The sequence below is a fragment of the Mobula birostris genome, chromosome 28, assembly GCF_030028105.1.
Source record: "Mobula birostris isolate sMobBir1 chromosome 28, sMobBir1.hap1, whole genome shotgun sequence".
NCBI lineage: Eukaryota > Metazoa > Chordata > Chondrichthyes > Myliobatiformes > Myliobatidae > Mobula > Mobula birostris.
Window position 1 is genome coordinate 24,571,335 of NC_092397.1, and position 15,478 is coordinate 24,586,812.

Sequence of the window (15,478 nt, forward strand, 5' to 3'; positions counted from 1 at the left end):
GAAGGGCCTGTAGTGTGCTCTGGTGTTCTATCCCACTCATTACAATACCTTCCCCTCTCCTACCCATTAACACCTTTCTTCTGTCCTCCACTGCTCTCCCCTACCTTGCTAACTCCTGACTACTTACCCCTGCCTCACCAGATCCTCACTCTCCACTTGTCAGTTCCATCACTCCATCCCTCCCTTCCACTTCCCCTTCACTACCCACTCCTCCCACCCTCCACTTCTACCATCACTCCATCTGATGTGTCCTCTCTGTCTTCCTCCCAAGGCCTCATCAAGGAGGATGATATTGCAGCCATTCTCAAGGGTAGTCACATGCAGAAGATCAAATCCTGCTCATGGATGAAGTCGCGATTTTACAAACTGCAAGAAGACAGTTGTACGGTGTGGTACAGTTCCAAACAGATCCTGAAGTCAGCCAGGAGCCAAATGTGTGAGTGTTGCTCAAGTCTTGGATGGATGGTGTGGCAGCAAACAGATTTTTAAAAAGTTTTAAAAACATTGTCTTGGGCACCAACAAGTGCAGGGATTAGTCCTTGATTCCTGGTATGGCACCTCGCTGAGGCCAGTAGAGTTACTGCTTCATTGCACCAGTGACCTGGATTCTGTCTTTTATTGATTCTGTTTTATTTGGAAATGGAGTGCAGGCAGATTCTTCTGGCCCAATAGGCCCCACCACCCAGCGGTCCACCTGTTTAACACCAGCCACATCAGGACAATTCACCTGCCCTGCTGTGTTCCTCCAGCATTGTGTGTGTGTGTGTGTGTGTGTGTGTGTGTTGCTCAGGTTAACAACTGTCCAATTCCTTCAGCATTCTACAGGGGGAAGAACTTTCAGACAATATTTCCCATCTGTTGCAATTTGCTCCTCTTAACCTCCTGTGTCTCTCACCTCCTGGTCCATTTCCATTTCTCTGTTCATCCAGGTTTCCCATAAACATGACATGAGTCATGTCCATCAAGCAGGAGCTACAGAAACCTGAAGCCCCACACCTCAGAACCCTAATTTCTACAGTTTAGCAACACACTAATGCCTTTGCACAAGAGATTCTGCAGATGGTAGAACAACACACAAAAAATGCAGAATGAACTCAGCAGGTCAGGCAGCATCCATAACTGTTTATACGCACGCATACACACACACACACACACACAGACACACACACACACACACACACACACACACACACAGAGACACACACACACACACACAAACACATGCCACACATACACACAGACACTCACGGACACACACACCCACACACACACACACACACACACACTCACTAACAGACACTGACACACACACACACACCACACACACACACACACACAAACACACGCCACACAGACACACACACACACCCACACTCACTAACAGACACTGACACACACACACACACACTCACTAACAGACACTGACACACACACACACCACACACACACACACACACACACTCACTAACAGACACTGACACACACACACCACACACACACAAATACACGCCACACATACACACAGACACACACACCCACACACACTCACTAACAGACACTGACACACACACACACACACACAGACGCTCACAGACACACACACCCACACACACACACTCACTAACAGACACTGACACACACACACACCACACACACACACACCACACACACACACACACACACACACACACACACACACACGCTGAGACCCGTCTGCAGGACTCATCCTGATGGAGGATGTTGGCCTATTGTTGACTCTTTATTCCTCTCCACAGATGCTGCCTGACCTGCAGAGTTCCTCCAGCATTTTAGGGCACCACAATAGCAGAGTGGTTCATGTGATGTTGTTGCTGCTCGGTCAGGGATCGGGGGCAGAGAGTGGGCAGGTAATAATTCAAAGTTCAGTACCAGTGCTGTGTGTAAGGAGTTTCTATATTCTCCCTGTGACCATGTGGGTTTCCTTCTGCTGTTCAAAGAAGGCTGACTGGTCATTGTAAACTCTCCTGTGATTAGGCTGCTGTTGAATAGGTGGGGTGTTCGGTGATGTGGCTTTTTGGGGCAGAAGGGCCAGTCCCACAGAGTATCTCTAAATAGGTAAAGTGCTGTGAATAAGTAACTTTGTGTGTGTGTTACTGTGAATTCCCAGCTTCTGCAGAATCTCTTGTGCTTGTGAATCTGTGACTGAATCTCTTGTTCTGATCTCTGCTGCTGTTTTACTCCCTCCCCCCACCCGACCCCTCGCAGTCTCGATCGACGACATCAAGGAGTTGAGACCAGGTCACCAGACGGAGGGAATGCAGCGGTACGCCACGGAAATACCCAGCGACCGCTGTTTCACAATCGTATTTAAGGGCACGAGATCTGGTGGCCTCCGACGCCAACGATGCCGGGCATTGGATCCATGGCCTCTGCAAACTAAAGCAGAGAGGCTGCAGCATGAACAAGAGAGAGTGGCTGGTCCAGTATCCATCTGGGAATCTGTCACGGCAGAGCGCCAGGGAGAGAGGGTGCTACTTCCCTCATGGTCTCCAACAGCAGCCCCCAAGTCCACCCCTACCCCATGCAGAAGGTCAAAGGCACTTCCCCATATTGGATCTTTTTGTGCTTGTTTCCCGTATGTGACTTGCATTTCTCTCAGGCACTCAGCCTCCTTAGATTCCATTAGTTACTAATGTTTTTTTAGTATTAGTTTCATAGATAGTCAATCTTTAGGTTTTAACATGTTATAGGTATTATAGACTAAACTTAATGTTACAGGTGTTTATGAAAAATAGTTACTTTAAAGCACTGAATCAGATACTTTATTGATATAATATTCTTCCAATCAGCAACAAAAGTACAATTAATATTTTGTTTATTACAAGCAATGCTGATGTGGATGAAACCCTGTTTGCAAAATACATCAGGGGATGCATTTTAAATGAATAATGATTCCTCTATGTCGTCCTACCATCAAAGAAGGATGCTTCGTTACACAGCCAAGATATTTTCCAGCGGAATTTTCTTTTTCAAAAATACTTTCACCTTTTGGATCTGTCTTGTTGCACACTTGGACACAAAAGGGACTTCCGGGAGTGCAGAAGTTTAGAAATAACGTCTTTATTTTCCATTCTGGAAATACAGGAACACAAGCACATCGGCTGACCATGCATGCTGCGGGGCCGTCCCTGTCTACTCCATCACATGCGCCCTCCCGTGCCCCCCAGACCCCTCAGCTGCCCCAAGTGCCTGTATAAGCTATGTCCCTTGTAACCATCAACCAACCCACTAAAATATTACCGTTGCTAGTGCAACTAAACATTAATCAAATTATGAATGAACAAATTAACAAACCAAAGCAATAAAAATAATATGAACATAATATAAGAAAATTAGGAGGGTTTCCAGTGTCCATTAATATGCTCCACATTACTATGGGTCCCACACTGTCCCCTTCAAAATAAGTGTCCTCCCGACATAGATTTCTCAGGGTACTCATGTCTTCAACTGGTGAGTTATAGTGGTAGGTTATAAAGGAGTCAGTCTTTTGGGATACTCTCTGTACAGCAACAGTCTTTGACATGACATGCATCTCCCTCTTTATGTCACGTGTCTGCAACAGGCATCACTGGCCAGATGATATCTTAAGTGCTACTCTGCTACTTGTGTGGGCTATGTATCTCGGACTGAAGGTTTTACCCTATATCTACCCCATAACCCATTACACAGACCCACATGTCCTACTGTATGTCTCACATTACTATGGGTCCCAAATTGGCATGGGTCACCCTCCCAGAAGCCAAACCACAAGGGCCTTGCCTCCAGCCAGCATCACTCTCCGGGTCGTTGAGGCAGGTTTGCTGCAGGAAATGATCTCCCATTTTGCCAGGTTTGCTGCAGGAAATGATCTCCCATTTGTGAGGCTTCATTCAAGCAGGGAAGCTGAAGGCGCCAGTCTGCACTGAGGTTCGATTTCAGGACTATCAAGTGGCCCTCAAAGCTGCTACTACACCATTTATATCAAGCAAACAGATTCTGATCATGTGATGTCATTTTGTTAATTTGTAAATAATTAGATATATTTAGATTTCAGATAGTTTCAGAAAGAACACGAAGGGTAGTTTATTTTCAGCTTTATTCAATCCAGTCTGAAATATAAACTTTTTACCGTATCTGTAAGAATGGGAAATTCTTACACAATGATCTGTACAATGAAAGCCTTACTTTGTGTCATGTCAGTTGTGTCACTTTCTTTCTCCCTGTTTGCTTTATCTTGTCAGCAGAGTGGGATACAAATCAAATCAAGTTTAATTATCATTCAGCCATAATAGATACGGCGAATGAGGCAGCGTTCCTCGGGGGCCATGGTGCAGAACGAACAAAATAGTGCATTCAAAAAAGCGAGTAGAGAAGCCTCTTCACGTGGGATAAGAACATATGTTTAGTCCAAAACCCTCAGTGACATGTCCTGCAATCGATGGTACAATCTCCTGGCAGTGCACAGACACGTGCAGTCCAGACTGTTGTTCCACCGCTCGAACAGGAGAGGGCAGCACCAACGGGAGAGGCCAGCCCCCTGCTGAGCGCGGATGCCACGTTGCACCGCCTCCAGCGTTCCCTCACCTGGCCTGCAGCTGCAGGCAAGTGCGCGGCTCGAGGACTCGTCCCCGCTACAATCGAGGCTACGTGGCTTCTACAATCGCACCACCAGACAAGTGTAACAGGCCTGCAGCAACTTACACTATCACTGTGCAAAAGAGTCTTGCGATTGCGAGTGACAATCTACCACAGTTATACAGCACGCCGCCTTCACGCACCAACTCCGATGCCTCTGACTGGCAGGCAGCAACACAGTCTCAACTCAAGCTCTGTATAAATTTTGGGTTTATTATGTACATAAATAGAAGCAAGAATTAGGCCATTCAGCTTTGTGGGGCCTTCTCTGTAATTCAGAATGTGTTGATCTCTTTATAATCTGTTCACAAATCTTGCATCCCTTCATTCCTTTCAAAGTTCAGAGTAAATTTTATTATCAAACTACTTGCATATCACCATATACAACCATGAGATTCACTTTCCATTGGGCATACTCAGCAAATCTATAGAATAGTAACTATAACAGGATCAATGAAAGATCAACCAGAGTGCAGAAGACAACAAACTCTGCAAATACAGATATAAATAAATAGCAATAAATAACAAGAGAATGAGATAAAGAGTCCTTAAGGTGAGATCATTGGTTGTGGGAACATTTCAATGATGGGGCAAGTGAGTGTAGTTATCCTCTTTTATTCAAGAGCCTGATGTTGAGCTTTCATTGTAATAATAATAATAAGTACTTCATTGATCCCTAGTAGGAAATTCTTTCATTACAGCAGCAACATTTAAAGACACATTTAGCAGTGTGCAGACTTAACTAATAATAAAGTACAGAATAATAACATGCACAATAATTTACCAATGTGCAATAATAATGTGTAATGATTATGTATTGAGTTGCTGCCACTTGATTGGCTGCTGAGGATATTTGCATTAATGAGTAGATGTACCTAATAAAGAGGCCACTGTGTGTATATAGTCCAACACGAGAAACATCATTCCCTTGTGCCCGTTTCAAAGCTCCACTAATAAACAACCTGTTGAACTCAGCTGCAATACGCAAGCATATCTTTGCTCAGTTAGGAAGACCAGACACGTGCATGATACTCCAGATGGAATCTCAGCAGAAAACATAAATTTTCAAACTCGCTGTTTTAAAAAAAAAATACTTCTCTTAGGGTCTCGGCCTGAAACGTCAACTGTACCTCTTCCTAGAGATGCAAACACGAGGAATTCTGCAGATGCTGGAAATTCAAGCAACACGCATCAAAGTTGCTGGTGAACGCAGCAGGCCAGGCAGCATCTGTAGGAAGAGGTACAGTCTGGAGGAAGTGCCAGGAGCCAAAGGAGAAATTATTAAGAGTAAGGACTAATTCTGCTAGACGGAGCAGAGTGGTGGTAGAGGGGAACTGATGAGGTCTGGAATCCAAAAAGAAGTGGAGAGCTTTGAGACCTTCCTGATGGGGGATGGAAGTATATAGGGACTGGACATCCATGGTGAAAATAAAGTGGTGGAGGCCAGGGTACTTAAAATCATCGAAAAGTTTCAGAGCGTGAGAAGTGTCACAAACATAGGTGGGAAGAGATTGAACAAGGGGGGATAAAACCGTGTTGAGGTATGCAGAAATGAGTTCAGTGGGGCAGGAGCAAGCTGAGACAATAGGTCTGTCAGGACAGGCAGGTCTGTGGATCTTGGGTAGGAGGTAGAAATGGGAAGTGTGAGGTGTGGGTACTATAAGGTTGGTAGCAGTGGATGGGAGATCCCCTGAGCAGATAAAGTGGGTGATGGTGTGGGAGACAATGGCCTGGTGCTCCTTAGTGGGGTCATGATTGAGGGGTAAATAAGAGGAGGTATCCGCGAGTTGTCGCTGTGCCTCGGCAAGGTAGGGGTCAGTACGCCAGACTACAACAGCACCCCCCTTATCGGCGAGTTTGATAGTAAGGTTAGGATTAGTGCGGAGGGACTGGAGAGCAGAGCGTTCGGAAGGAGTAAAGTTGGAATGGGAACAAGGTGCAGTGAAGTCGAGACGGTTGATGTCCCGTCGGCAGTTAGCAATAAAGAGATCCAGAGCAGTCTGAAGACCAGTGTGGGGTGTCCATAAAGAGGAGGAGGGTTGAAGACGGGAGAAGGGGTCATCAGTGAGGGTGGAAGAGTCCTTGCTGAAGAAGTAGGCTCGGAGATGGCGGAAGAAGAGTTCCGCATCATGGCGAACGCGCAACTCGCTGAGGTGTGGGCGAAGGGGGACAAAGGTGAGGCCCTTACTGAGGATAGAGCGTTCCACCTCAGACAGTTGAAGGTCGGAGGGGATAGTAAAAACCCGGCATGTATGAGAGCTGGGATCAGAGCAGGGAGTGGGGAGGCTGGGGGTGTCAGTGGAGAGGGGAGGGTTGGGGTGAGAGGAAGATGGAGCCTCTGAGGGCCCAGGAGCTGACGGTGGGATCTGAGGGTGACGGGGGTTGCAGAGTGGCGGTGGGGGAAAGGGAGACGGGAGTCACAGTAGCAGCACATAAAGACCTGGCCTGGAGCTCAAGGCTGGAGTCACAGTTGGTGCACTTTGGACCTTAGCTCCAGCTGTAATCTACCCATGTTCCTGACCATTGGCGTTCTTGACCTGGACCACAGCTCCGCCAAATACTTAGCCTACTCCCCGGTTCCGTCTGTACACCCTGCTTATATTTGAGATGATATCTCAAACTCCAGACAAATGAGTAAGCCAGATGCTGTAAATGGGAATTTTGCAGACCCATGGGAGGCAAGCATTTCATCCATGCCTATTTCAATAAAATCTTTAAATTGAAGGGGGTCTTAGTGGCACAGAAAAGGCCCTTTGGCCCATCTAATCCATGTCGAACCGTTTGAACTCCCTACTCCCATCAACCCGCACCGGGACCATAGCCCTGCATACCCCTACCACCCATGTACCTATCCAAACTTCTCTTAAATGTTGAAATCGAGCTCACATGCACGACCTGCACTGGCAGCTCATTCCACACACTCGCAACCCTCTGAGTCAAGACGTTTCCCCTTATGTTCCCCTTAAACTTTTCACCTTTCACCCTTAAACCATGACCTCTAGTTGTAGTCCCATCCAACCTCTGTGGAAAAAGCCTGCTTACATTTACCCTATCTATACCCCTCATAATTTTGTAAACCTCTATCAAATCTCCTCTCAGTCTTCTACGTTCTATGGAATAAAGTCCTCACCTGTTCAATCTTTCCTTATAACTCAGGTCTTTCAGTTCTGGCAACATTTTTGTAAATTTTTTTCTGTACTCTTTCAATCTTATTTGCGAACTTTGTAGATTAAATTTCACCATATAGAAACCGGCAATGGGTAGTATTTTATTTATTTTAAAATTTGAAGTTACAGGGGTTGAAGGGCAGGCACCATGGTGGTGTAGCAGTTAGCACAATGCTATCACAGTTCAGGGTGTTCCAGAGTTGGGAGTTCAATTCCAGCGCCTTCTGCAAGGAGTTTGTACATTCTCTCCGGGACCACGTGGGTTTCCTCCAGGTGCTCCGGTTTCCTCCCACATCCCAAAGATGTACCGGTCCATCGGTTAATTGGTCATTGTAAAGTGTCCTGTGATTAGGCTACTGTTAAATAGGTGAGTTGCTGGGTGGTGTAACTTGTTGGGCCGGAAGGGCCCATTCCGTACTATACAGTATCGCTAAATAAAATAATACAAAATAGAAATAATTATGTACATATGTAATATGTTTATTATAATTATTAAAATACATATATATAAACTCTGTATCAAAATAGAAATAAAGTTTAATATTTTACATTAATACTGTAAACACTTCTGGGGAGTATTTTAAATTCTACTTTACAACTATGAATACACTGCACATAAAAAGAAAATCTGAATAAACTAATTCTTTTCGTGCTCACTGTTTAAAAGTTTCACAAGTTTGTTTTCACGTCAACATGGCACAGTCAAACCGAACAAAAGCAGGCCTGACTGGAGCACATTTTACAACGACTCAACTTATACCGGAGATAATTCTGTTCCAGCAATCCTTATCAAGAGCATGTTCAAAGCAAACTTTTTCAAGCTGTTCCAACTGCACATAAGTTTGGGCCAAATTAAAATTATCTCCAAACTCATCACTTTTCAAGAGGGAAAGTGGGAACAATTAAACATCAGAACAACGCAGGGGAATGAAATTGTAAAATTAATCTCTTGTTTCAGTTTCCCAATTTTTATAATCTTCTTGCTTCAAGATAACCCGTCTCACTGATAAAATGTAGGGTCTGCATTTCAAGCATATGATATCGCTGAAGAAGCGCAACTTTTTTTTTACTAAAGTGAATACAGATACGGTATCAGTCCACACAGTCGTAGAGCTCTCTTTAGTTCCTTGATGTCTGCAGCCATGTTTTCTCCATTCTCTCTCAAACATTGACTGAAGAGTAACTGGGGTTATTCCGGCAAACGAAATGTGCAACCAACTGTCCATCAGCAATCATCAGCAACAAACCGACACCTAAAAGAAGAATCACAGTCGTTAAAACTCATAACTATCACCATGGTCTATGAACTGTACAGATAGTCTTACAATACTTTATAAGATGGAATAGGTTGAAGATCAGGCATCAGAAATTTAAAAGGGACATCAGGGGCAGCTTCTCAGTGCAAAGGGCAGTGTGTATGTATTTGGAATGAGCTGCCAGATACAGTACAGTGCAAAAGTCTCAGGCACACATACACAGCTAAGGCTTTTGCACGGTGCTGTACTTGTCAATGTGGAGCAGAGAGCGAGTTTGTAACTCCGTCAGGAGCAAAGGATGTTGGGAATAGTGAGCGTGGAGCGCCGTGGGACAGGTGGAAGCAGAGGAGTGCCAGGGGTGTGGGTTTGCTGTCGGTGCAGACACACCCAGCCCTGAGACAACAGGCAAGGTCATTTGATGCCAAACAATTGGTTTATTAATCATTCCAGAATGTCTCGCTGGTACTTCCCTCTCCCTTCCCCTTTCCCAACCATGATTCTCCTCTCCCTGCCCCCTTCCCACTCTCAGTCCACAATAGAGACCCATAGGTTTATCACCACTCACATATGCCATGATTTTTTTTCTTGCAGCACTATAGTGCAATATATAAAATTACTAGAGTACTGTTTCGTGGAAGTCTGTGAAGAGTAAGAATTTCAAGTTGTATACTGTATACATTCTCTGATATTAAACTGAACCATTGAACATTTAAAAACCATCAAGTGCATGGATTGGAGAGGTTTAAAGAGCTGTGATCCAAGCATGAGCAGATGAGAGTAGATTGCTGTATAACATTGTCAGCATAGGCAATTTAGGCCAAAGGGCCTGACTCTATGACTAACTATGATAACATCATTTCAGCATTGTATCTCTGTTAAGCTGCAAAAAGAAATCTAGTGCTCATTGTCCAGTAGAGTCTGATTTAACTATTCAGAGGTGAATTGAATAAAGAATCTACAGCATGTTTATAACATTTTTCAAGAAAATCTACTCAGACTCACCCAATGCCAACCACCATTGCCACACTAAAGGAAATTCGACCATCACTGTAAATGAAATGAAACCCAAATTTAACGACTTCACTGTGTTTCACACCTCGACGTAAGATTCTTAAAACAAGCAAAATGAGGAGGAATTTCTTTAGCCAGAGGATGGTGAATCTTTGGAATTCACTGCCACAGATGGCTTGTGGAGACCAAGTCCCTGGTCTGTTTAACGCAGAGGTTAATAAGTTCTTGATTAGTAAGGGCATTGAAGGTTACGGGGAAAAGGTAGGAGAATGGGGCATAGTGGCTAGGAAAAGTTTTACACTAACATCAACCTGGTTTTAATTCCCGGTGCTACCTGTAAGGAATTTGTACGTTCTCCCCCGTGACCGTGTGGGTTTCCTCCAGGTGCTCTGGTTTTCTCCCACAGTCCAAAGTTGTACCGGTTAGTAGATTAACTGGTCATTGTAAATTGACCTGTGATTAGGCTGGGATTAAATTGGGAGATTGCTGGGTGGCGAGGTTCGAAGGGCAGGAAAGGCCTACTCCACGCTGTATATCAATAAATAAACAAACAAACAAACACAGATATGAGTAAATAAATAAATGGGATTGAGAGGGATAATACATCAGCCATGATGGTTTGGCGCAGCAGACTTCTACTTCCAACAAAGTTGGGGCTTTGCTGTCAATAACAAAGATTAAATATTACGTTTTCATTGGGTTCCCTTTCTTCTGAATTAAGGCCCATGAAGAACAGGAATGTGTAGCATTACTGAATACAGAAATAGGTAAATAAACGTTGATCTTATAGTTCTCATCTTTTCATTCAAATCACAGAGCAGAGGAAGACCATTTCCCCACCACCAGCACCCAGAAGAGCAGCCCGTCGTACTTTCCCAAACTCCAGTCCATTATTTCCCTTTGTGTCTATCCAGTTCCTTTTTGAAAATGGTTTCTTACCACCCTGACAGCTGATCAGTTCAAAATTGTACGTATTCTGCATGAAATGTTTTTCCATCTATCTCCTTCTACCCGCGACCTTGAAACCCCCTTCACACGTCCCCCACCCCCATCTGCTTAACCTGGCTAGTGACAGACCCGTACATCTCTATCAAATCAACTCTCAACCTTCATTGCTTTAAGGAGAATAACCCCAGCTTCTCCAGCTTCTCATGTTTTCTGACTCATTACTCGAGACCATTGATGCAGAAGTATAGCCTTTACACCAAGCCACATGTTGCCACCCCTGTCTGGTTCTGCATAAACCCTGGCAGATATACTTCATATGCACGTACAAAGGGACTGATGGAGAATGTCTTGGTCACCACCTCAGTGGCCCAGGATATACTAACCAGTGAAACAAAGAGCAATTAAAATCATTGACACTGAGGAAGACAATAGTATTTAAAGCTGATATGAATTGACTCTCATATTCCAATTCATGATATGATTAAATCGGAGTTCTTACCTGCGGAAGTCAGCAGGATATGGCTGAGTGCAACTGTGAAAGAGTAGTCCCAAACCCTTTCCTTAACTATAGCTGCAAACAGCAGACCGCTGATGAAATATGTCAGTTCCATTGACAGCAGGTTCACTAGGAGAGTGAAGAAAGAAACTTATTGACAAGATTCATTACAAGTACCACTATAAAGCCATTTTATTATAAACTATTAGCAAAAACTAACAAGCATAAGCAGTAAACGAACAAAACCACTGGAAATACTACTTTATTTTGAGGTAAGTAGACCAAAACTGGTTTAGTCTCAGCAATAGGTTGTACAACTATGATAAAACCTAAACTCGTAAATGGTAGGGCGACCCTATGATCCTCTCTTATTAAACTCTCTATTTTTAAACTCCAGTTTGTTTTCAATAATTGCAAAAATGCCACTTGCCTTCTTAATTACACATTGGATCTGCATACCAACCTTTTCTGATTCAAGTCAAGTCTATAGTCATTTAGCTATATACATGTTTACCATCAAACGAGCCAACATTTCTCTGGACCAGGGTGTAAAGCACCCAAGTACCCATAACACACATAATACGTAATAACTTATGAAAGTAAGGCTAAAATCTACAGATGAATTACGCATAATTAAACAAAGTAAAGTGCACAAGTTAAATATTGGAAGGTACAGAACAGTTTAACCGGCGACATTTTGAATGTGACACGGCAGCGACTTCAGAAGCCTAATGGCCTGAGGGAAGAAACTGTTTCCCATCCTGGAGGTTTTGTCTTTATGCATCGGAGTCTCCTGCCTGATGGTAGAAAGTTAAGGAGGAAGCTGGATGGATGGGTGGGATCCTTAATAATACGAAGGGCCCTGTGAACACAATGCTCCTGATATATGTCCCCGATGAATGAAGGGAGACCCTATGATCCTCTCGGCCATTCTCACAAATCCTTTGAGGGGACGACCAGTCCGATGTTCTGCTGCTCCCAGACCAGATGGAGATGCAACTTGTTGGGATGCTCGAAGTGGCACTTCACCTCTTGGATTCCTCTGAATTTCACTCACACCGAGTCTCTCTCCATTTCCATAATAACTTGCCTTTTGCTTCCAGAGGTGCATTACCCCAAATATCCCCTAAGCCAATCATTCTATCTATGTCAGAATGCAGAATCACTGCATCCTCCTCACAACACATTCTTCCACCCACGTATGTATCATCTGCAAACTTGGAAACCTTACATTTCATTCCTTCCTCTAATTCATTAATGTCAATAGTATATAACTGAGAGCCGATCTCTCCACTCTAGTTACATCCAAACCCAGCCTGATAAGGACCCATGTATTTCAGCGTTTTACAACTTGCAGGGATTCAGGTTGCTCATCTAGTGAGCCCAAAATAAATAATAATTCTACTCCACAGCTCTTTGATCATATTATAATTTTGAAACTCTTCAATCAGCTGTGTAATTTTTCTTACCTAGGTACTTTGAGCTGGATGTTGAAGCTGGAGTTTTAAAGTCAAATGGAATCAACCCATCGAATGAATCAAGACTGCAATGCACAAAGAGTTTCAGGAACATATGAATATAGGACATGGAAGCAAACGTAGACCATTCAGCCCATCATCCCTGTTCAATCATTCAATAATTTCATGGCTGATCTTTTACCTCAGCACCATCGTTCCGAACAAACCCAATTCCCATAATAAACAAAAACAGATCTAGTCTTGAACGTGTTCAGCGACTGGGTTTCTGCAATGATTAAATAACTTTGGGGAGAAGAAATTTCTTGTCATCTTTTCTCAGATTGATCCCTTACTTTGAGATGGTCAGGAACCCCAACAAGTCCACGTCTACCTCGTTAAGCCTCTTAAGAGCTAATGAAAGACAAACATTACAAATTGTAGGTGCCCTATATTATGTGCTGGGCATTCATAATGTGTATATGGTAACTCATCACATTAGTGGGGACGTGGCAAAAGCGAAGGGAATAAGTTACTTATAGATGCTTATTTTTGGGACCGTGAAGGTCATATCTTTGCTGATTGCTGAGATAACGCTCAATAATGCTTAACTGTTTGCTAATTGCTAATTAAGGAACAGAATGAGGAATTCGAATCTTTGGAGCAGTGGCGTGTCACACAAGTATAACAACGCCGTGGAGTCGCAGGCTGATAGCAATTGTTTTGTTTTGATTTTGGATCCATTTTGCCACGACACAAACCTTCCCAGAGCTTGCTTCCCAAAGAATGAATTATTTTTAAATTTAAATATGGGCATAAGGGAATGTCAACAGAATAAGATTGTTGGTCCATTGAGTCCATCGGACACCATTTTTAATACACTAAGAACATTCTCATTTCCAATCCCCAGCAATTAATGGTGAAGTTACTAAATTTACTAGCCATTCTTTCTAGTATTTCTTTCAGGAATTTTTGTGTACTAAAAAGCCATTTGCACAATTACTAAATCATTATGTTCACGACTATTTTGGCATACTAATTAACTGAATAAGCAGCTTTCAATGCCCCAGATAATGAAAGCCAATATTCAGTATGGCTTTTGTCTCGCTATGCTGCCATCTTCCAAGGCTCTTTGGTCTTCCAGACCAAGATCCATCCCTTCCTCGATACTTCCAATGATCGGACTGTCCATGGTGCTTTTCCCAGCCTCCTTAATACTCCCAAAACACATCACATTATGTTTATCAGTGCTAATATTATCAGCCATTTCTCAAACGTGCACACAAAATATTGGAGGAACTCAGCAGGTCAGGCAGCATCTATGGAAATGAAAGAAGAACATAGAACACAGAAATTTGCAGCACATTACAGGCCCTTCGGCCCACAATGTTGTGCCAATCGTGTAACCTACTCTATAGACTGCCTAGAATTTCCCTACCACGTAGCCCTCTATTTGTCTAGGCTCTACGTACCTATCTAAGAGTATCTTCAAAGACACTATTATATCCGCTTCCACCACCACTACCAGCAGTGCAGTCCACGCACCCACCACTCTGTGTGAAAAACTTACCCCTGATGTCCCCTCGGTACCCATTTCCAAGCACCTTAAAACTATGACCCCTTGTGTTAGCCATTCCATCCCTGGGAAAAAGCCTCTGGCTATCCACACGATCAATGCCCCTCATCATCTTATAGACCTCTATCAGGTCACCTCTCATCCTCCATCGCTCCAAGCAGAAAAGACCAAGTACACCCAACCTATTCTCATAAGGTACGCTCTTCAATCCAGGTAACACCCTTGTAAATGGCTTCTGCACTCTCTCTATAGTATCCATGTCCTTCCTGTAGTGAGGTGACCAGAACTGAACACAGTACTCCAATTGGGGTCTGACCAAGGTCTTATACAGCTGTAACATTACCTCTCGGCTCTTGAACTCAATCCCATGGTTGATGAATGCCAACACACCACACGCCTTCTTAACAACACTGTCAACCCGCGCAGCAGCTTTGAGTGTCCTATCAACACAGACCCCAAGATCTCTCAGAACCTCCACACTGCCAAGAGTCTTACCATTTATATTATAATCTGTCTTCAAATTGGACCTAACAAAATGAACCACTTCACCCTTATCTGGGTTGAACTCCATCTGCCACTTCTCAGCCCAGTTCTGCATCCCGTTGCTGTCCCGCTGTAACCCCTGACAACCCTCCAGACTACCTACAGCACCCCCAACATTTGTGTCATCAGCAAACTTACTAACCCACTTTTCTACTTCTTCATCCAGGTCATTTGTAAAAGTCACAAAGAAGAGGGGTCCCAGAACAGATCCCTGCAGAACACCACTGGTCACCGACCTCCATGCAGAATATGAACCATCTACAAACACCCTTTGTCTTCTGCTGGCAAGCCAATTCTGGACTCACAAAGCAGGGTCTCCTTGGATCCCATGCCTCCTTACTTCCTGAAGGAGCCTTGCACGAGGAACCTTTTCA

At 43.8% G+C, this 15,478-nt stretch overlaps 1 protein-coding gene and 1 long non-coding RNA gene across 4 annotated transcripts in view; one reads left to right on the forward strand and one right to left on the reverse strand.

Moving 5' to 3' along the window:
* Positions 1-5,609, forward strand: part of LOC140189125 (uncharacterized) — a 56,939-nt gene extending 51,330 nt beyond the window's left edge. For all 3 annotated transcript variants that reach the window (XR_011883456.1, XR_011883457.1, XR_011883458.1), the window contains 2 exons: positions 272-436; positions 2,245-5,609. This is a non-coding gene — a long non-coding RNA (uncharacterized lncRNA). The remainder of the gene's footprint in view (positions 1-271; positions 437-2,244) is intronic.
* The window catches only part of LOC140189013 (uncharacterized), a 1,003,756-nt gene that overhangs the window by 775,014 nt on the left and 213,264 nt on the right, over positions 1-15,478 (reverse strand). The gene's annotated exons all lie outside the window — the stretch shown is intronic.